Below are 24,371 nucleotides of genomic sequence, written 5' to 3'. Positions count from 1 at the left end.
CTGTAAGGCTTCAGGATATAGAGTTGATATTAAAAAAATCCAGAGTTAATTATGTCTCTTCTGAATTCCAAATAAATAAATAATTAAACCAAGAAGCAATACTAAGTGATTCAAGGATCACAGATTTATTAAATTTGCTACTTCTGGAAATTTCTATGCTAAGGTTTAATACAAAGGTTGACTATTTATCAGCTGAAAGTTATGTTTAATTTTCTTCTCTACGAGATCTTTTATTCCAGTCCAAGTTGATAAATAGCTTGTTGGAAATCCATGTTGGTCTTACATGAAGAACTTTAGCCACTTAGCTCAACATGTCACACCCAAAGACATAAATTTTACTGCATCACATGTACCAAAACTTGCAATCTTCAAATGAAACAATAAACTGAGAATTGAAACTGTGGGTATGTGAAGAGAACCCTGAAAAATCTTATTTTGAATAAATTAGGAAAAGAAGAATTCATCATGGGTGCAGTAAATAATGAAATGAATTTCAGACATGCTCTGGAGCTAGCACAGGGATTTTAGTTCAGTAGCACCAAACTTGGAACAGAAGTGCACTGCAGGGAGTTTCCACAGGAATTTCTGATCTGCACAGGCTTAAGGGGCCAAATGGCTTTCCAGTGGCTGAGTTTTTAAGTCCTTGAGAATCTGGACTAGATGCTGAGAAAAACATGCCATGCTATCCTAGAATACCTGCCACGTTGCAGGTCAACATATTCCTAGCACAGTCACAGCGAAGACATTAAAGAGACGTCTATCAACCAGTGCTGCACCTAGAAGCACATTCCTCTCTCACTAGGAAATTCCTTTTTTGTAAGCGTTAACTGGCAAATTTCTCTTCAGCTGGTACCATCTCCACCTGCCCGTGATGCAGCCTTCAGCATGGGTAGGGCTGGGACTGCCAGTTCCACAGCTCCTCGTCTCTGTCAGCTCCCAAAGCCTCACCCTGTGGGACAGCCCACTGTGCTGCTAGAGCATCTCCAGAGGTTTTTGTTCCCAAGTACAGCAGAGACCAAAGGAGAGCATCTTCTGTATTTTGTGATTGTTTGTGAAATCTGATTGGTTTAACTGCTTTGAGTTAGCAGAAGCAAAGCAATAAAAGAACATTCCAAGTTCTGAGCACTGGAGTGTGGTAAGCTCTTTAAGAAAAAATTCAAATTTGCAATTTTCTGGGAAAGCTAGTGGGTTTGATCTCAAACTGGGCACAAAAGTCAAATAAAAATGCAAAAATCTGAATATTTTTATAACATTAAATTGTATTCTTTTTTCAGTTTTTTTTTTTTTGTTAGTTTGTTTTTTCCCCAAAAGACACACAAAGGAAATTTCACATCAAGAATTGCTTCTAGGGTAAAAATGAAAGATCTTTTGCAATGTCAGAACAATGCATTTCCCCTTCTTTTTCTCCAACAAAAGGGACATTTCAGAAAAACTTATATGTTCCCATGCTTGCTCCATTCTTGATAAATTTAATGGAGAAAATATTTAATTAACAACTTTTTAAGGAGGTTAAGATTTTTAAGGTTTAAGGAGCATGGACAGACACTTTATGCCCTATTCTAGAGCTGAAAATATCTGATTTAGTTCTCGTTTTTACCTATCATACTGTGTGCATCCTTGTCCTTCAGATTTGTCAGCCAGGCCATATCATGAGGCGGATTGTCCTTCCTTGTTTGTTAAAGAGCTACTAGAGCAAAGATTATAATATGAACTGCAATCTCCAATGTGAAATAAACTACACTACTATTTCTATTTATGTTGACATTGGAGGGTGTGCCCTGTATGTGATACTGGACACAAATGAAAGGATTTTCAGTATAGTGGAAAGCATACTGGAAATCAAATTCCCTATTCAAGATTGTTTTCTTCAAAAAAATTTCTACTCAAAGTATTATATTATTTCCATAAGCATTTCATCATCCTATGTACTTTGCCCCAAGAAATCATTATTGATCAGGATTATCTGTTTCTTCTTATTGATTTGGTTCTAAAATCAGTAGCAAATCAGCCCTCAAACCAATGAGAAACAATTTATTCCAAGGGGGAATGACGGTAATGTTCTGCAGAGCAGATAAAATTATAATATAATTTACTATTAAAATCACATCAAACTGCCTAATTCACAATTATTTGTGTCACACAACATACCTAGAGAATAACCTCAGGCAAAAAGGAACAGTGACATAGTTAAAGGTATCTGTAGAAGACAGATGAATTAAGAAAATAAAACCTCAACACCCTGCCAAGACCTTGTCCCCTTACCCAAATCTGAATCCTACCTGAACGATAAGTAATGATCCTCAGTGTTCATGCACCCAGCAGTATAACTACCCTTTCACTATACAGTTGAAATGTAGTTTTTTCAACAGAAATAGAAAGTAGATTTAGTCACAGCAAATTAAAGTCTATGGTAAAGGTGCATTTGCACCTATATAAACACTTGCAGCTAGTCAGACCTCTGTCAGTCACGAATACTACCTCTGCTATTTACAAACCATCCAGGAACACAAGCAGGAATGTTCATGCAGTCAGCTACCACTCAGGAGCTCCAAGAATGTCAGAGGTTCACTATTCATCACAATCATTTGCTTTTTTATAAGTAGCTATACAACAAATTACATCTCAAATTCTTATTCTTAAAACACCACATTAGAGTTACATAGTGATAGATATGTTCTTCAGGACAAGAATATCTTGAATACATAGTCACATAGTAAATTTGCAAAGGAATTAAATTTTATCATGTAAGAGGGATCATTCTGCAAGGGAAAGTATAGTAAATCAACATATATATTTTATTGTTATGGGATGGCCCTGAAACTGAGTTTTAAATATTTGCATTTTAAAATAAAAGTGGCAAAACAAGTTTGTATATACAGAAGGGAAAAAAATACCCTTCTTCATAGAAATTAATAAATTATTCCAGGAGGTATTTGAAAAATAATCTTAGAAGTATTCCCAAATACTTGAGTTATTATCTTCATGGCTCAATAATCTAGCCAATAACACACCTTCCTTTCAAATCAAAAGAAAAATACCAGAGAAGATGGAGTCCTCTCCACCACCCACCTCCCAAGGAGACAGGCATTCCAGAGTCTTCATGCATCTCTCCAAAGCGTCTATGAGCAGACAGAAAGTAGGAATGATGGGAAAAGGAAGGGTAGCCTCTTCAGAAAGGAAAAAGCTCTTGTCAAAACTACATATTATTACTATTTAAGTTGGTCTTGTACGATGGAATTTCCATTAGATCCATCTAATTGCAAAGAATTTTTGAAGTACCATCAGCTTGGCAACCATCCATCACATACCAGGCATTTATTACAGTGCTGTCCGTATTGTTTCTAAATGAGTAAGTGAAACATCTGAAATAAAAAATAAAATCCCATTAAGTAGGTATAAGAATCTCCAGAAACAGAACATACAATTAGAAAATTATGTTAATATATTAAGGCTTTTTTTCATGTTTTTGAGTTACATTACTTTCCATCTCATAAGAGGCACTATTTCAGAAACACTAAACATCCAATAGTCACAAACTATTTGCTGATTTTCACATGCATTTCTCTATCCATCTGTAACAACACAAGCTTCTGAGGTCATGAGACCCTGCTGAGTAGCAGACAGACGGCAGTAAGGAAGGGAACCAAAGAGGATTTTATTACCATAGGCACTTTTTATCAGGGTTAGAGATCTCACTGTGTAGCCACTGCAGTAACGTTGCTGGTGAATCCTTTGTCTCCCTGTGGTCTCCCAGACACTCTTTCTGTCCAGAGAGAGAAATATTTTCCACCACCTCCTTGTTACTTGTAAGCCACATCTCCAAAGAGATTGCTGATAAGCTTTCCAGTATTTCAGAGACACACTAAAGAGGTGCTGGGCTGAATTTTTTCCTCACTTTTGGGCAGCTCATGACACAGGAGGTGGCTGGGACAGCAGGGATCATCTTGACCAACCATGCAAGGAGCCCATTGCTGCTGGACCTTTGGAGTTCACCTGCAGCTGTGATGCTGTGGGCTTTCCACATTGTGCAGCAGAGGTGGTAGACGTGCAGATGTCTGCCCTGAAATGATTCTAGCTTAAAGACACATCTCCAGTACAAAGCTTGTATCCCACAGCCATGGAAAAATATAACATAGTCAGCATTTCTGAATCCTTAGTCTGGTGGAGACACCAACCTCGAACTGACTCGAGACTGTCTTCATAAACTGCCCAAGAGCAGCTCAAGCATGATCAAAGTCCAGAGCTAGATGTAGAAGAAACAAAGAGATATATATGAGCAGCCACAACCAGTGACCCATTCTGAAGCTTCACAATGTCTCAGATAAAATTATAATAAATGTATTACAACTCATAAGTTTCACAATGCTGAATATAACACACATCCTTTCGGTGCTGCATTATTATAGTCTAAATACTACAGCTATTTGCTAACTCATTATGATTAATCCAGGTTACAGCATCTCAGCATTAGGTAGTCCCAAACTGAGTGATTTTGGCAACTGTCAATTAACAGCAAGCAAAGCAGCAGTGACCGTGCCTCCGTTTTCCTAACTACATCATTATACTGGACCATGAAGAATGAGAGAGAGCCCACATTGGAAACATAAATTTATGCTCAACTCTCACTCTATGTTTAAAATAGTTGAGGAAAGGGCGAAAACATTGTTCACTGAATACTGAATACTCAAAATTAGTAATAAGGTTTAAGACCATGCTATATGACATTGAAACAATGAAAAGTTACAAATGTAACTCAAATATAAAGCTGAAATTCCCTTTCCATTAAAAAACATAAAAAGAGAGGGGGCAAGTGAGATAAGTTTTTCTGTCTGGAAAAGATCATAGCATCTTCTAAGCTACAGCCTTACCAATTCAAGTTGGGAGACATAAAACAAATTGAACATAAATGAATGTGTATCTTCCTCCTCAAAAAAACCCCAACCCAGAAACAAAGGAAAAAATGAGCATATTTATTTTGTTACCATTTATGCAAACATGGTAACTGTAATGACTGAGCTACAGATCTTCTGTTTTTCTTACAACACCAAGTGTCAATAAAGAGTTTTTTCTTGTTTGAAGTACTTCTCACATTGTGACTGTGACTAATGCTGTTTTCTAAATTTTGGAGTAGCACTGATAAAGTATGGACACATGAAAAATTCAGCAAATACAAACTCGCCTAAATAGCATGCTAAAACACAGAACTTAACAATTACACTTCCAAACCAAACCTTGCCACTATTTGCTGCATTTTAAGGAGGTCTATACAAAAGAATACATACATTTCTCTATTGTACAGATTTTTCTTATGTGCAAGAAATATTGCCATGGAAAGAGAAAAAAAAAAGAAACACGAAAGAAACACCAAACTTTTACCATTTTAGGGAAATTTCTATGTTTGGGAGCGCTGCTGCTGCAGACTGAGGTTACCCTGGTTAATGTTTTACCACTGGAAAATATCTCCCACTTGCAATTTAATTGCAATTCACTCTGCGAGATTTGGCTTGCTCCTGATTTTGTGTCAGAGTGGTTAGTGCTGTTGGAGTTCTGTTTAATCTAGCCCTGCAGTTGAAAACATGTGTGCAGCCTGTCAACTTCCAGAAAACTTTGGGCTAAATAACTTCAAGCAAAATAGAAGAAAAACTACCAAACTTTACTATATTGGAATGAAGAACATAAAGAAACTGGTTGCTCTTATTTGAAGATGAGTACAACACATCTTGATATGATTTTTGTTTGTTTTCCAGTTGTTTTCCATCTCTCAGAGTCTCCTTCCGTGCTGACTTTCCAGAGCTAGGATGTGTCTTCAGACAAATCCTGTCCTCTGGTTGATTTTTTTCCACCCTAACTTGAGGTGAAACTGCTCCCTAATCTCTTCCTCACTGGAAGGTCCTCATCAGTGCAAACCTGGCTTTGGGTGCCGTGCATCACTCAGTCCGGCTCCTTATGCTAATGAAGATTTATATTCTTTTTTACCACATTCTGGATGCTTTCAGAATATCTTATCAAGATGAATGGGAATTGCTAATTTGATTATTTGGTTGATTACTAACACAGAAAAGATGGAAAAATCCAAAACAAATTCATACAGATTTTACACTGGATCAGGAGACCTCTCTGTTCAGCCTGCCAGCAATGGAGAATGTGCTACAGCAAGGTTATATAAAAAATAATCATATTGGAATTTAATTATCCCTAATGTTTCTCTATTCACTCATTTGACTTTTTTTTTTTTTGATCTGACATCTTGCTAAGTTTCTTAACTGCTGTCAACAGCAGCCACAGTGCTGTGCTCTACCAAGTGCTGAGCAAAAAGTCCTCACCTTCCCACACTGCTGTGCTGCCATCCCCATTTCTTGATGGTCAGATTTCATTTTAGAGTTACAAGGTACTACCTGCTATAAGGTCTTTCCTGCTGAGAAAATGTCATAAGGAAGAGAGGGGCCAAACACTCATCTACCTTCATTTTCTTGTCCCCTTGCGTAAGCACAGAAGCATTTTTTTATGTCTTTAAAATAAATGGCCATTGAGGCAATAAAGCCTTGGTATTATACTATGGCCTTTCTTTTAAAATGCCTTACTACTTAGTGAAAACATTAAATATTTTTTCCCCTTAATGATGACAGCAGGATTTACAAAACTGGTAAAAGGCGTGGAAGAGGGTGGTATGGAAGAACAAATTAATTTAGAAAAAGTGCATTGCCTGAAATTTAATATTGTGTTTTTTATGGTCTCTATGGCGAAGTAGATGCTGTGAGATAACTAACAGAAGTATAACAAACAACTCTCTTGATACACAAATTACAGGACTTCGCCACAATCTCAAAGAAGTCAAAGCAGGAAAAAAAAAGCCTGAAGCTAGAAATAGTATAATTAATTAAGGAACACAATAGAGGAGCAATTTCAGGGAAGTGCACAGGGAAGTAAGGCAGACAGCTGGGGAGAATGATGCTCTGCATAGCACAAAACAAAGGAGAAGGAAGTTTAAGAATAAAAGTATTGTATTTTTAAACCTAATTCAGTGAAGCAGAGGGTGGAAGGCAGCACGAATCCTCACAACCAACTTGTTATGTGCTTTGACTTGAGATTCCTCCTGGGAAAAGCAAACAGTAAGAGAAAGCTGCTTCAGAGAGAGAAGAACTCTGGGTGGAGACTCTGGAGAAGCACAACCCAGCTCCGCTTCTCAGAGTAACTCAGCTTTAACAGACTCAGCTTTTTTTACTGCCATCCCATAACCTTGTCTGGTATAAGAGTGGCCTCCGTGGAAATGGGCAGATACAGGACAAACCTAACCTTGGGGTGCCATGCAGAGACTGCCGCCCCAAACACATATGGGACTTCTACCAGCTGAGACTGTCATTTTCTTCATCCCGTTGTGAAGACTAGTTTGAAGATAACAGATTATCCCTAAGTAAGTATGAACCACTGCCTCTTCTGCAAGCAGAAGGCAGCAGGAGAAGAATTTTTGACTCCTGGAGCTGTGATGAGTGTCACACTATCCTGCTGTCAGCAGCTCTGCTGTTATTCCAGCCTAAGCAAAATTTGCCTCTGCTTGTTTCCCCATTCCTCAGCCACACAATCAGAACTGCCTGATGCAACAGAAAGAGTTATGAAATAACTGGTGCTAAAAAGTGGTAGATTGGTTTAAATTATACTACAGTATACTTCAGTGGTTATGCTGTCTCTCTAAACAACGCAGTGAGCCCCTAATTTTAATTCTTAGAAAGATACTTCTTTTTTCCTGAAGTTATAAAATTTTTATCAGCTTTTGAAGAACCTTTGTGGCAAGAAAGCATGCTTCTACTTTAAAACTCCCTTTTTGTAATGCTAATGCCCATGCTACATGCTCTTTAATGACAAAAAGACCATTTGAATAATGCAAAATCAAACTAGATGTATATGAAAAACCTCCTGACTGATATCTAAACTCTATATGGAAGTTTTGGATTTATCTGTTTAATATCCTTCTTGGGTCTTTTAGATGACAGAATAGCAAAAAAAAAAATAAATTGATAAAATCACACCAATTTTGGTGGTTTGTTCCACAAAACTTACTTTAAAAGTCTTTCCATCACATACACTAACTTTAGTGTGACTGAACCAGACGTCTAGAGGGACTAACATGAAGACTGATGTTTTTCTTTTTTATATTATTCTGTTTACCACTGAGATTATTTTCTCATCAGTTTCATGATAAATGACTTCAAATTTTTCACTACTTTAAATGATGTCATGAGCCAGGGTCTTGGTTTTTTTACACAGAAACAGAGCAAGACCTTTTTTTTAAAAATAATTATATGTGATAGAAATGTGCATTGCAAACAATTGGCAGTCAGAAGTGGTCTTTCTGCCTGTTTGTTAAAAGTCAGCAAACTTAAAAATGTGTTTGAAATTGCTTAATAAACACTTTTTCTGAAAAAAATTATGAAGACTCTGAACACAAACTGCCCATTGGCAATAACAACCTGATTCCCTTTTCATTATTCATACGCTGACACTGTTCACTGAAAAGAGACTTATTTATATCTCTCTTATCTATAAAGATGCTCATAAAGATAATTAAAAAATGAAGACTTGAGGACATGAAAAAGAAAGCCAAGAACATCTACCAATGTAATAATTGTAAAAGTAGTCGGCATATAAATTAAAGAATATTCATTTATGGAATTCCTACTTATAAACTTCAGATATAAGTATTAATATTGCCCATAGCACCTACTCTGTTTTTATCTTGGCTTACTGCCATTCCTACACTAAGTTATGAAAACTAGATTTGAAATTACTCATTGTATTGCTATTGCATTGTTATTTAAAGGAAAACCTTTAAAGCATTTCCTGAGTTTAATGGAAAAAAAAATTTGCGATCCTCATAACTTTTTTCATTCATCTTCGAAATGATCTAAAGAGATCCATAAACCACAGGCTGAAATTAGTTCCCTAATTTATCCACAAGTACTGAATTTGGTCAGTTGGTTACTACATGGAACTTAATTACCCATATTAAAACTGAAGTCAGATGATATGCTCTGACAAGCAGTCCCTCGCTTGCCACTAAATCTGAATAAAAAAGACCAAGAAATTAAAGAATCCCATGAGTCCCAAAAGACTGAGTCCCGGTTACATATCTTCTCCTGCCCATTTAATGCAACTGGTATGTCTCTAACAGTAAGGTTTCCATCTTTTGGTGACAAGTCATAATCTCCCCATTTGCTGGCAGTTTTTCAGGTTGTATTTCTCCTTTTGTTCCACTGTCCTAAACAGCTCCTCCTTTCCTTGCTTATACTTGACACATACGTTGTAATCACATGCCTCTAATCACTCCCTAGCTCAACTATAGAGCTCTTTAATTGTTCCTTCAAATCAATCCTTTGAGCTTTCTTTGCTTCTTACCTGACCTCATTAGTTTGCCAAAAACTTTCAGGCCAAGACATGCCCATCTAAAAGCTTCCATTCCAAATCTGTCCTCAGTGTTAGTAAAATATGCAGTTAATTTTGTGTTTATCCAAACAGTTGTAAATGAAAATTCCCCGAAACACAGAAAAGATAGATTCTCTCTTTTTTGAGATTTCACTAGTAATTACAGTGATGACCTCTGCAACGTGTGGTAAACAGATGCAGAAAGCAGCCTTGTAGCAAAGAGAAAAAGAAAACAACTTTTCAAAATAAAGAAGGGATCAAATTCTGCTCACGCTTACATAAAGGATAACTGTAAACTTCTGACAGTAGAACACGGTTCAGTGCTACTTACTGAACTTAGATCTTCTACTGGCAGAAGCAGTCCAGCATCACAGCAAAGTTATTCCAACAGTCAAACATGAAGAGCTTTCAAAAATGTCTCTGTAGCTGATGGAAAGATAGCTTACAAAGAATTAATTTTAAATCAAAATCACAGACCAAGTAAGACTAGATAAAATATAATACCTGCCTTTAGCAGCATGTAAAAAATGGTCTTTATTCAGTATTTTTTATTTTGGAAAAATAAAAGAATCGTAAGAAATTAAGCTGAGTTAAAAAAAAACCCCTGAAAACAGATCTAAGATTTTTTTTTTTTTATTGCCACTAGACATGGCACATGCCAGGAAAAGGGCTCTGTTTTTTCAACCCTCTTAAACAAATTAACCACAGCTTTCCTCGTCAATAATGTGTACTGCATTAATTATAGATAACAGACTAAAGACACCTCACTTAAGAATATCCTCAATTGCTACTTGGGATTTGAAGCAGCCAATGAATGGAGATCCAGTACTAATCTTACTGCAAGTAAGTTATCTTACTGTCATCTAAATATGAAGGGTGACAGAAAATGCAGTCACCCTTCCTACCACAGACTCAAGTCATTCAGCCTCCAGCTCTTCATGAATATCCTCATGAAAATAGCTACACTTCATCTCCTATGTATTTCAGGAGACAGCAGGGGAGGCTGGGAGACAAGCGTGAAAGCAGCCACAGTCTTTATGTCAGTGTGAAGAACAAACCCTCACACTGCATCACTGCAATTTACAGTAGCTGAGGATCTCTGAAACTGCAGGGCACCTGCAGTATTTTGTTTGGAAATACCTATTGCTACCACATCAGGAACAATTGTAAACACACAGAAATAAACCTTGCTAATATTTTCTCATCACAGTTACTTTTGTACTGATCCTAATCAGGCAGAAGATGGGTTCATGCTGCCATTTGAACAAAATGATGAACAGAAAAGTCTAATCTCCATATTTCTGCATGTCCAGGCCCCACAGCAGCAGAGTGGTTTCTCAGACAGCAGGCTCTCTGCTCTGCCATCCACACCCTTTGCTGCCTGGCAAGGTTGCAGTCTGTGGGAGAACAGCTAGCTGGGCAGGATTTGCACAGCATACCACAGCAGTGCTTCCATGTCCATAAGTCCACTGCTAACAAGTCACATCCAACCATTCAGCAAGATATAAGACTGAAGTCTCAGGTGAGAACCAAGCTGCCAGCAAGAAAAATGGACATATTTGTTTTGGAAAATATTTAAAAAATAGTATAATTTTACTTTTTATTCTTCTAATAGTGAGATCTGAGTCTGTATTTTTTCTGAAGTAACAAGGAAGTTCAGGTGTATGTTCCTCATGACACTTTGAGATTGCTTAAGAAATGCTTACATGAAACTGCAAGAGTTACAAAGCATGAGCAAACTTCCTCACTTCAATCAAACTGGCACATTTTCAAATTTCAGTATGACACATTTATTGCAAGTTTACAGTAATGTCCATCTGCCCAGAAGTGAGAATGCAAAGCCTAAGAGTTTGTAATGCTTCACTGGAATTTCACTTGATGATTAACAGATCAGCATTTCCAACTAACAGAAGTATGTCTACCAGCCAAAAGAAAAAAAACCAAACCTCTAAGAAATAAAACCTCCTGCACAGATACCCATACCTGTAAATCCAGTCAGGAAAGGGCCTCAGAAGAAAAGACGATGTTCCACAAGCAGTGCAATTATTTCACCCTTTAAAATTCATGGCAAAATAAAAATTGTTCATTAATGCTTCTTTAAAGCCTGGAATAGTCACGTTTGGATGATGCTCTTAGTCACATAATTTAGTTTTAGGTAGTCTGGAGAGGGGCAGAGCGCTGGACCCTATGATTCTCATGGGTCCCTTTGAACTCGAGGTAGTCTATGATTGTATGATGTGCTGTAAGATACATATGCACGCACATTTGTATACGTGTAATAAGAGACACATATGTGTATACAGAGGGTATACAACATGTCTTGCCACTATAGTGGCAAAGCCACTAAAGTGAAAAGTTTCTCCTTGTAGGACAAACTCCAAGCACAGCATCAAGCCTGTTATGCCACTCACATCTTTCCTCTTTGCAAATGACAAAAGGTTATAGACAAAGCTGGAGAGATTTCATTAAGTCTGTTCAGCCACGGCTGAGCTTCATCTTTGATGTAAAACTGAATCCACTGTCTTCATGTGGACCAATTTCTACATCTGCGAATCTGGGTAATTAATAGTCAGTGAATTAGTCCAATTAGTTTCAAATTAAATCTTTTTTAAAACTGATGGAGAATTACAGCGACTAAGCCATCTTAATTAAATATTGAAGGAATAAGTGGAAATAAGCATCAGGAGAGGTGTTTCTGTGCTCCACTCCCAATGCACAAAGGTTTTAAGGGCATTTACTGGAACTCATTAATTGGATTTGTGAGCTTCTGCTTGACCCCTGATTTTTCTTTAACACATTAAGGCTGTGTAAAATATTTATAAATGCATAAATATGTAAAGCACAGCTACTGAAAATGGATTTATAAAGATTTCCTTCGAAAAACCAAACCAGTGAAGCCTTTGCTAAAATATCCTAAAGAAAAAAAAAATACACTCAACAATAGTAACTTACCATCTCAAAGCAGTACAGAAACACTCTATTGCCTGTGTGAAAAATATGTAGTAAAAAAAGTACTCCTGCAAAAATAGCACAATCATTCCTCTCACAATAGGTGCAACATTACAGTAGCCCACAAGTGTAGAGTGGTGAAAAATGAATCAAACAAGTAACCTGACAATAAGCAGAGAAACAGTGAGGATGAAAAATTCTCAGTGAAAGTGGAAGATGGGATGGAATTTTTTTCTATAAATATTTATGGCATCAGTGATGATCATTACTCTACTTGGTGAAGAGCAAACAAAAAAGAATTAGATTGTGGTATCTTTTGCCACCATGCTGAGGGAAATCCTATCTCATTGTTCTCTGCTCAGGGCTCTGCATCACCAGCTCCCCCCTTCCAGACCCTCAGGCTGCAGCCAGGAAAGAAGCAGTGCATGGGATAAGTGGTTCCAAATGCAGCTGCCCCAGCTGGTACCAAGGGAGCAGCTAAGAGAGGTGTTGGGCCAAGGGAGTGAACAACTTCAACTCACACCACCATGTTTCTTTTCTTGGTGGTATGCATTATTGTCTTGCTCCTCTCACCCATTAATGACTTTCTCGAACACACAGAAACTGGTTATCTTTGGGACCTCGAATTAATCTGACTAAGCTCAGTAATATCCAAAAGTATTAAAGGAAAATGAGCACTTAATAATGTAAGAGATTTATAAAAATACCTTTCAGTGCTCCCCCTTGCTTCGAAAGACCACTGATGCATACCAGGTAGCATTGGTATTTTTTCATCACAGGTATCTCTTTGCCCAAACTTTAAAAACTGTTCTGTTCTGGACAAGGAAGGAGGCGTGGTGACATCTGCTCATCCCCTGGGCGACATATCCACCGGTGGCTCAGGAAGCTTCCTTTGGTTACAGAAGTTGCATTAGATGTCTCCTGCCCTTTAATCCAGGATATAATAAAGTCAGTGAGGATGCTGCCTTTAAATTCACCATGAACAGTACTTGCCACCTATCTCATTGTTCCCTTTCTCTGCATTGCACCAGCATAATCATTCTGAGATACAGGAGAGGTCTACAGCAATGAAACACTTTAGACAGACTGACTGATCTGGCTACATGGTTCAAGGCAACTTGAAGGCTTGATCAGAAACCAATGAGGAAAGATATCCTAAAGAAGTAAACAAAGACGAAAAATATTTATGGCATAATTTCTTTCCTCTCATTACAATCTCAATTTTCAAAAAACAAAAATTGTAAATATATGCCCTATTCTCATTGATGCTCAATAGCACTCAGGCCTTATATTGCACAGAGGTTATTTAAAGAAAGGCAATATTTGCCTCATAGTAGCTAAAGAGGCACAGGCAAGAAATAGTGACACTATGTTCCATTATCCAAGTCTCAGTCACCAGCCTGAGTGTTTCAAGTACTCTTGCAAGAACAAGATACGCCTTCACAGAGTATCATCTTGAAAAAAGTTTAACTATAATCCCTTGAGTTTCATCTTTTGAGACTAGATTAAAACACACATCTCACAAAAAAGAAGAACATTGCATTGATTCTGTTTTTTATTTACCATCTTCACAAACATGATGAATTCAAAGCCTATGTTGAAGATGAATATTTTTATCTGGCCCTGTGCTTTAAAATGACTTCATATTGTTGAGCTATTTTTCATCCAAAATGATGCCCAGATCGGTTGCAATTTATTGCTTATGAGTAAAATTGCAGCTGACCATTAAAGGGTCAGCTGAAATAAAACCACCCCTGCCAAGTGATTTCACAGCCTGATGTTTGAGCAGCAGGAATGTTTTCTAATGTGTTTTAAAAACATTCCCCTTGTTTCTGAAATTAACCACACTCACAACAAAAAAACCCAACTTTGACTGCAAAACATCACAGACCACAATGGCAAGGGTGATGGGAAGCTGAACAGGGATGTTGGGAGATGCTGGAGATAAGCACTTTTCTGCAAGGTTCATCTGCTGTGGTCTTTCAAGTCTTGGACTGTAGTAACTCCCTCAAGATTTTCTGAGATCAAACAAAACCCATCCTGATCAGGAGTCTCCTGTCTCCCACATTCATCGCAGCTATCCAGACTTCTAAATTTAGGGCTCAGTTTCTGGCTCTGGTCCAGATTTTGCTATCTCTGCGTTTCAGCTCCGATTTGTGAAGCCTCCTGACTGCAGGTGGGCAGCTACAAACAACCCAGCATCACAGGCTTGCTTACACTGGTGGCCTCTAGACAAAATTAAAGAAAGTATGACCATGTGAAAGTTTTCATCTCAGTTTAATAACCCTGTAAGTGTAGCTCTTGGGCTGTTGTTTGGGGGGGGGAGGGGGGGTTGGTTAGTTGATTGGGTTTTTTGTTGTTATTTTTGGGGGGTGTTGTTTGGGTTTTTTGGTGTGTGGTTTTTTTTTGTTTGTTTGTTTTGTTTTAGGGGTTTTCTTGTTGTTTTGGTCTGGCTTCGGGAGGTTTTTTGTTTTTGTTTGTTTGGCTTTTTTTTTTTTCTTTTTTTCTTTTAAAATAAGATGATATTACCCTGGCATAAATAGAGATAAAAAGGTGACATGCAAGGGCTTGTGCAGCTCCAAAACAAGGGATAATTGCAAAACACAAGTCTTACCTCATCACTGTCCACTGCATATTTTTCAACTTTAGCCACAGACAAATCGGTGTTTATGTCATGTTTTGATTTTTCCTCTTATTTGCTGTCTAATTTTCCTATATCTTTTTTAAAAATACATCAATTAAATGCCAATCCTTTTCTTTGCAATCTTTTGTTTACATTTGCATGTCCATGACATTAACTACTTAGAATTATAGAATGGTTTGGGTTGACCTTTAAAAGTTATCTAGTCCAACTCCTCCTGCACTGAGTAGAGAAATCTTCAGCTAGATCAGAGCTCTGTCCAACCTGACCTTTAATGTTTCCAGGGATGGGACATCTACCACCTCTCTGAGAAACCCATTCCAGGATTTTACCAACCTCCTTGATTATAAAAAACATTTATCTTGCATTTAATCTGAATCAACCCTCTTCTAATTTAAAACCATTCCCCCCTGTCCTATCACTACAGATTCTACTAAGACCTTGTCTCCATCTTTCTTATAAGCCCCCTTCAGGTACTGAAAGGCTGCAATGAGGTCTCCCTGGAGCTTTCTCTTCTCCGGGCTGAACAACACCATCCCTCTCAGCCTTTCCTCATGGAAGAGGTGCTCCATCCCTCTGATCGTCTTTGTGACTCCTCCTCTGGACCCACTCCAACTGGTCCCTGTCTTTCCTGTACTGGGAACCCCAGGGCTGGATGCAGCACTCCAGGTGGGGTCTCACCAGAGCAGAGTAGACAGGTAGAATCACCTCCACTGACCTGCTGAACACACTGCTTTTGATGTAGTCCAGGATTCAGTTGGCTTTCCAGGCTGTGAGCACACATTTGCCAGGTCGTGTCCAGCATCTCATTCACCAGCACTCCCAACTGCAGAACTGTTCTCATCAAGGCTGCTCTCATAGTTCACAGCTAGTAGATATTTGGGACTCTGAGTTTGGGTATTTTTTGGATATTGTTCCATTTCACCTTTTCTCACCAAGCTCTGTTAAGACCAGAAATTACTGATTTCAATTAAGCTCTTCTTTATTATTATTCAGCAGAACTTATATTTAAACTTGTCTTTCCCCCAAAACTGTTGACATGCTTCTATAACTACTTTTAAGGATACCTCCTTACAAGAAATTAAACTGCAAAGCCTTTTGATTATTTCTAAGTGTTGTCAGATTAAACATATTAAAAGCTGTTTCATAATGTCAAAAGGAATGCTCTGTACAATAATTTGTCTTCTGATGGTAATTTTGTATAATCAATGCCACCTTTTCATGCAATCTTTTGTGTTCTGAACTTTATTCTGTACTCCTATGTGGAAAATTGGATGTGGAGGCACAGAACACAGCTCACAAATACATTGAATAAATAAAATAGTGAAATGAAGGGAAAATTATTTTAAAATATCAACTATTTTTTAATTTTAAGCACTATCAGTGTCTTCATTCAAATTACAAGGAAGGAAATGATGGTAGCCAATGTTACAGATTACCACCCTTCACATCATCACATCATCACTTCATCTCCACATCGGGACATCAAAATTTTCTGCTGGCTGTTTGCTCCATCTTTCATTACAGACAAGCTAGCTACAGCCCTCACTGAAGTGGCAGGTGAGGGGGCAGGTTCAGCCCCAGAATCTACTGGTCATATCAACATACCCACAGTCTATCCAGTTTCTCCTGACTAAATCCAGCAGTGGAAGATGATGCACACCACACCAGGGGACAAACAGATCCATCCAAATGCAGGCAAAACATTTTAAAGCCATGCAGGGCAGCCACATCCACTCAGCATGAGCCCCAGACAGCTTGAAACTAGCACAAAAGACCTGATAATGTTTCCTGACTCCCCATCATGCAGGCACAAGGTAAAACACAACATGTGTCTCCCCCTACATCCTCCCTCTCCACTTTGGTTTACACTTTTCCTTGCAGAAACCACACTAAGCTATAGGTCTAGATAATAGTTGATGCAATAGTAAAAATCTCCTATGTAATAATCTCATCATTTTTGCTTTGGAATCTTAGATTGTTTCAAAGTCCTTTGCCTGAAACCTGGGGGCAATTAGAGCTTCAGCAAGATCAGAAGTGGAAGATGTTCATAATCCTCCATATTTACATGTTTTATGTTTCAGACACATAGCTAAACTGCTCAAAAAATACCCTTTGAGAAAGGCCAATTCATTTTGTTCCACTGTTTTACCTCTTTCCTAAAACAAAACTGGTGTTTTCCCTCCCTTCCCTAGTTTAGCAGGCAGCACCACAGAATCTGTGCAACAGCCAGATTCTGATTCATCTCGGACAGGTGCAACCCTGAAATCCCAGGAGCTGCTTAGGGATTACACAATGCTGTGATTCTATAGGACAGGTCAGTTCTCGTATGATCAGTCTGCAGAAACATATTCAGTGGGCCCCTCCAAAATTTAGGGTTCCTTTGGTTTTAAACATACTACCCAGGAGAACCCTTAACACCTTTCCTGTACATTAAAGATCTGCTGCTGACTCAAAGTTGATGAATAGATAAAGTTTGGAAAGATCAAAACACACATCTCTTCTATAACAGAAGAAACTGGAGTAGCAAGAAGTAAATGCAAAACTGGAATAAAACGAAATTTGTTTCTTGAAAATAGTTACGAAGTTCTGCCGGAAGGAGCAGAACATTTCCTGTTGAAATGATTCCTCTGTAAAGAATTTTTCTCCTGGTATTTGTTTCCTCTTGCTTTCTCCTCTTTCCACATCCTCCTATGGGACTATGGGACCTGATGACATCCAGTTACAGCCCGTACAGAGACAGAGGATGGGATTCCCAATGCTGTGTTGTAGGGACATAAGGTGAAAATATAGGAAACTGCTTTTATTCTTGAGAGAATCTGGTTTATCTGGGCATCTCTTTAGTGTGGTGCCTGGGAGTCCAGGAGACGCCTGTCCAAAGGCAAATGCATAACTATTTCCTTTATAGGTCCACCAGGCCACAGGTTTTACAAGCACAACCAAGACATATGGTTTACACAACTTTTCCCATGCAGAGGCATGTAAAGAGAATAATACAAAGAGGCCAGAGCATTTATCGTGATCAGCTGAAATCCCCCCCCCGCCCTGAAATGTAGCATTGCTACAATTATCAGCTGCCATAACTATTTTTTTAGCAATGTAGAACCTGACATGTAGAGTATGAATTAGTCTGTTACTTCGAGAAGGACAGCATACAGGTGACATGGAGAAGAAAGACAAGTAAGGCTTTTAAAGGGGAAAAAAAAATTAAATTTTACGTGGTACTTTTTCATTCTTCCAAACAACCCCAAGCACAGTGTCACTGTCCAAACAGCAAGACAGACTGTCTTCCCTCCATGGTGCCAAAGGACATGGTTAAAAGCAAAATTAAAAGCAGTCTCAAGATTTTTTTTTTATTTTTTTTTTTAATCACGTGCCAAGTATGACACCAGCCTTGTGCACAGGAAGCATCTGGACACACTGGAAAGAATTTCCTGACTTGCTGCAAATGACAAGCTCAACTAACAGCTACTTTACACCAGCTACAGAAGAGCAAATTGCTCCCATGCTACTTCTCTTAGGAAAAAAGGGGGGGGAAATACCTCAGTATTCTACCTAAATAACCCCAAACAAACAAAGCCCCAAAAGCTAGTAAAATGGATTCAGAAGCTTTTTGGTTTGTTTTGTAAACAAGAACTTCTATAATACCAGGATTTAGCCTGAACTGATCAGCTATGAGAAACTTGGAAAGCAAAACATAAAAGAATGTCGAAGGAGTAAGATAATCTATTTATCTTCCAAAATATAACTCCGAAAAGGTTATTGAGCAAAAACAAACAAAAGGCCAGGTAAAGGAAGCATGTTACTAGCTTGAGGCAAAACCCATGCAATTTAATCTTTAATAAGCTTTCCCTACAATGCAAAATCTATTTGTCTAAATTTCTCTTAAATGACACTGGCTTTGAAGAATAAATCTATAGCAAGTAGATGATTAAAAAGGCCTCAATATTCTCAGTATTCAGGACCTTAACTTCTTTAGCAATACCAACAATATCTGACTATAAAAGATTATTTCCTCTCCCCCCCCCTTATGCCCAGATTTTCATTAGTTTTTCACAAAATATTTTTATTACCCTCAGTCCTTCCCATGTAAGTTGAAATAGAAGAAGTAGCAAATAGCAGCTGTTAGAGCAGTTACACAAGGGCCTGTCTGAATCCTCTTAAGAGTGGAAAAAAGTAAGAAGGAGATGAGAGGCTCAGTGGGAAACACAAGTAGACAGAGGTGCCTGAAAACAACTGGCAAGATTTAGGAAACAAATATGGATAGTAATGATCCATAAAAAATGTGATCATAACCATTTCAAGATACAAAGAAGGAGAGAAGTGCAAAAATTAGCCTTATAGTGCTGGGTTAAGGGTTGTACTCGATGATCCTAGAGGTCTTTTCCAAACTTAAAGATTCTATGATTCTAATTAAAAGCTTCCTTTCTTGGTCTGGGAAAGGATTCTGTAAAAATTGAAATACATATTGTGGTTGTTTTTGCCAGGCTTAGGCCCCAGCTCACAGAGTAAGTGCTATTCAGTGGGGAATTAGTGAGCCAATAGAGGCCACAGAGTAGAAGACGCTGTGAAATGGTGTATTCATTTGCTAAGTGAGTAGCTGATGATCAGAAATACAATTACTCTCCCTGACATAACTGTGGATGGTACCACCATCTATACTTTTATGTAATAGCTTCTGGATTCCTATTAAACTTTGCTCCTTGTGATTTCTGCAGAATGAGTTTCACAGGTTATACATAATGTAAAAAAAAGGGAAAAAAATAATTCCTTTCAGCAGGCTTATTAATCACTGACCTTCCACTCTGCTGAGAGACCCCCACTCTTGAACAAAAAAGCAAGGGTGAGCACAACAGTCTCATTCATTTCCTCTGACACACAGCATAGGAAACAGAATAAATGTTGACTAAAGTCACCTTCAGAGAATTTTAAACCATTTAATGATGCCATGAAAAGCTCAAATATGCACCCCTGTGATACTCCTTCAAGGAAAATCTCCATGAATTCCCTCTTTGTTTCCCTATTCAGCTGTACAAGCCAAGCTGATTTGTGAATGGTTGAAGTTCTGGGCAAGTGCACATTTTCTCCCCGTCTCACAGGCTCAAGGAAAGTGCATGTGCACAGGTCACGGTGTTTCAAAGGTCCTACACAAAAAGTCCCTGCCCTCCTTCAGAGCTGTGCCATGTTCCTGACTCCTGCTACCCAACACTGAAGAGATCTCCCAGAGCAGACAAGACCACAGAGCAGGTTTGTGGTCTTACGGGAAACAACAGCAATTGCAACAGAGATGAAGGAGAAAACAGCTCTTCTAGGCCACCCAAGAAAGGCACAAAGAGAACAAACAGGGATGTTCTTCAGGAAATACCACTGTCCTGCAAGAAGTGCTTTGTTTATCACAAATGGCCTCCCATGCCTCTGCTTGAGAAACAAAACAAAGAAAAAAAAACACACAAGAAAAACCCCTGACACTGAAGTCTGACTTCAAAACTTACTCTGTAAAACTGGAAAAATATATTAAATTTCAATGTATGTACAATTGTGGTGATTTGAAGAACACTTTCCTTATTGCTCTGTTTTTCATGATTTATCTACACTTCACTACTTAAACAGATACTTTTTAACAAATCTCTGTATTCAAAAAAGGCTCTAATCTCTTTATATTACTGAAAAAGGCATTAAAAAATTAAGGTGTTTAAAGGGTTTCTTGAGTGAACTGAAGGAAAATAATTTTAAGAAAATAAAGTTTTACTTCAGCTTCTTTTTCATTTTTTTTTTTTTTTACTGACACATACTTTTCATATGTTTAAATTTCCTCTCTGCAAACAGGGTGAAGCTGTATTTCCTCCAGGTGATCATGACTTTCAAGTGACAGCACAAAACCAAACATACCTGGAATAAAAATGTTAAAAAATCTCCACCCTGTCTTGCAGCTTCGTCCCCATTTTCTCCCAAACCCCATGTCTGCTCCCCACCATCTGCCCTAATAAGCTTCTGACATATCTCCTCCCAATGTTTCTGTCAACAAGCTCAGCTGCAAAATAACTAAAACAGCTGCTCAAATTTCACTGGCACCACACCGCAGAGACAAGACTGCCACAAATTGCCTAGCACATCTAATTCACCAGCCCTGCTCAGTGCACCTTCTGCCCTCAAAGACTGATGTTGTTCCACAGAGCCTTACAGTTCTGATATTTTCCTGTCCTTCATTTTACATCGCACTGTTCACCCATTCCCTGTGGAGATCGATCCAGTTTCCCCTGAATGCTGTGTGTGTTTCCACTTAGAAGATGCTCTCTGCACCATTCTTTCAAAACATGTAGGAGATCAGAAAAACAAAACCCATTAAGACTACTACACTGACCTTCCAGCATGTTGACGATAGTCTGCAGAGAAAACACCTTATCTAAGCAGGACTGGGATTTACCTGGCTGGGGAACAGTTCTGTGGAAAGATACCTGGGGGTCCTAGTGGACAACAAGCTCAGTATGAGTGAACTGCAGCAAAGAAAGCCAACAGGACGCTGGGCTGCATCAACAAGGGAAACACTAGCAGAGATAATGAAGTCATTTTCCCACTCTAGTCAGTGCTTGTCAGGCCATACCTGGAATATTATGTTCAGTTTTGGTTCCTGCTACACAAAACAGATGTAGACAGACTGGAGAAGGTTCAGAGAAAAGCCACAAAAATTATCAAATATGGAGACTCTCTTTTCACAAGAAATCACAGGGAAAAGACAAGGGATAATGGGTACCAGGTACTCCCGGGGAGATTTCGATTAGACACAGAAGGAGAAGTTTTCACAATGAGAACCATCAGCTATTAGAATAATCTCCCCAGGGAAGTGGTGAGTTCCCCAATGTTGGACACTTTTAACAGTTTAAATGAACAACGTGCTAGGCCATCTTGTCCAGCCCATGCTTTTGCCAAGAAATATGTGAACAGATGATCTTTGATGTTCCTTCCAACTGGCATTCTATGATTTAAAAGAACAAAAACCATCAAAAAATCCTTCCCTCTCTCTATAAATATATATATATATTTATTGTAGAATTTACTGCAATATATGTAAAAATTTATAATGTATATACAATAATGCTTATCACTATAAAGTACTATCCAGGACAGAATATTGCTTTTCCATATGGGGTACATATTACATTCTGGAAAGAGCAGTTGCACACACCTAAGCCTCTGGTTCAGGGAATCTGAATTTTCATAATCAGGGAATTTTCATAATCCTCAGAGGTTTCAAAGCACACAGTAAATAGCACAATTCAAGTTATGATGGTGCCAAATACCTGTTTGCCTTCCCACAAATGAGCCAAGCAGTTGTCTTGCACTGGTGAGATTGTCCCATCAAAGGAACAAGTTTTGAAGTTTTAAAGCATCCTTCACTCCTGTCTCCAATGTAACCTCCACTTCAAAAACAATTCACATGTTTTTACTAATCAACTGACAAACTGAAGGTATACAGATGATTTTTTTGGACTGACACCAAATCTACTATACAGTACATTATTCAGATGAAGCTATAAAAGACTTTCAACATGACTGTACCAACAAAAAAGAGTGTAGACGCCAAATATTTCTCAGACCAATTTAATAGACTTTAAAAGTATTTTGTAATAAAACCCATCTTCTCACTTCCTACTTCACTTAGTAGAAGATACCATGCAGTCTCTGATGTGCATATCAGTATTACATGAGAGTAGACAATGAAATCAAAATAGGTCTAAAAGCAGCATAAACATAAGACCCATATCAAGTAATAAGTTACAGATAACTTCCAGGTTTGTTGTTAAATGATGATACCTATCCCCACAATACAGTATGATTAAAACCACGTTTCAGTTCTCTTCATCTCTACCTCCAAACTCACTTGTTCCAGTCTATAAATGGCCAGCTCTAACCCTATTTAAGTATTAAGCCTGAAGGAACTTAATTCCTTATATTACTATCCCTCCTTTACACCTTTTTATTACCATGTAGCATATGAATCTGTTCAGTGTTGTGTGCGCTACTTATCCTATAAACAAGTTGCCTGTCACACGCAGACTCACAAATACTGGGTCCACGCCTTTGCCTGTCCTCTTTTCTGGGATAAAACAGAATCATAGAATAGTTTGGGTTGGAACAGACCATAAAGGTCACCTCGTTCCAAACCCGTTGCCATGAGCAGGTACATGACCTGTTTTTCAGCTGCATGAGAAGGCACTTTACTGTTATGGGAACCTCTGAACTTCCTCTCAGATGCTGGAGTGACCAAGGGCTTATGTAAGATCTTCAGAGATTAGATTATTAATGATGCTTATGATTTTGCATGAACTGGGTCACTAGGGATTAAAAATGTTAGAACAGAATAGAAGAAATAAAACTAAACACCTTTCTTGTCTAGTTTTTCCCCTTTCATTTCTTCTTATTCAGCTAAACATGTGCAGGTTTGTACAGCCTGGACACCAGCTTCTTATCATGCTCAAATGCTGGGGATAGAAACACTTAACTAGGAACACTTTTACTGCAATCTTGTTAATCCTCTCTTCGAGCCAGATATCATTCAAAGTTTTTAATTTGGTTTTTGACCCATGGGATCTGCAAGTGTTGACAAGTCAAAATCTTTTTAGAGATTTTCTATGTCATCCTCAGAATGACTGTTTCACAATATTTTTCCCCATTTCAGCCCCATGACAGAAATCAACCTTCACTTCCAGCAGTTCATAATGCAAAAATGAGTGGGTAAAACTGAATTAGGCCTACACTTCACAAAGATAATTTCCCCATGCTCACAACACTCAGTGTACTGACATGTCTCAAAGAGTAGTAAGAAAGATTTTTGATTATGCCATCCAGGCATATGACAGATGTCAAAAATCTTGATGGGAAAAGACAGCTATGTGTAAATTAGAGAGACTTTTAATACCAATTTTATTTTAGTGTAAGCTAATTCATTGGCCAGGCTTTATCAAGAGGCAGTCTTGCCATTCGATCCACAAAAGTAAAGAATAAATAATATTCTTCAAGTGCAAACTTCCCAAACAGTGTGTATTATTTGATAAGGTCTCAATTCCTATATTCTTTTCAGGTGTTATATGATTTCATATTTCTTTAATATATTCACCTGCTCTCTTTAGTGTGCATTCCTCTCTTATTCACAATTATAAAACCAAGACCATCAGATTTTTAGCAGATTTACGTCTGTGAAAAATCCCCAAACCGAACAATTTCCTACAAAACTGAGGGAACATCAAGTACAAGAGAGGACAGACTCTCCTGCACAACCCAGAGCAGAACAGGTACAGAACGGGAACAGAACAGCGACAGCTGCTTGTAACTCTCTCCTCTCTACAAATGTAGTCTAAGTGCTCCC

General features: G+C 38.2%; 1 protein-coding gene and 1 long non-coding RNA gene across 3 annotated transcripts in view; both read right to left on the bottom strand.

Annotated features, from left to right (window-relative positions):
• Positions 1 to 24,371, bottom strand: part of LOC113945180 (probable acyl-CoA dehydrogenase 6) — a 79,282-nt gene that overhangs the window by 37,531 nt on the left and 17,380 nt on the right. The window lies entirely within an intron of this gene.
• LOC113945183 lies at positions 11,430 to 22,421 on the bottom strand. The gene is made up of 3 exons (XR_003526980.1): positions 22,306 to 22,421; positions 11,829 to 11,971; positions 11,430 to 11,657 (listed from the first exon to the last, which is right to left on the bottom strand). It is a non-coding gene; the product is annotated as an uncharacterized LOC113945183 (long non-coding RNA).

This window comes from Corapipo altera, unplaced genomic scaffold, assembly GCF_003945725.1.
Source record: "Corapipo altera isolate COAL_440 unplaced genomic scaffold, ASM394572v1 44, whole genome shotgun sequence".
Classification (NCBI taxonomy): Eukaryota; Metazoa; Chordata; class Aves; order Passeriformes; family Pipridae; genus Corapipo; species Corapipo altera.
Note: the sequence above shows the minus strand (reverse complement) of the source record. Positions and strands in the feature narration are given on the sequence as shown.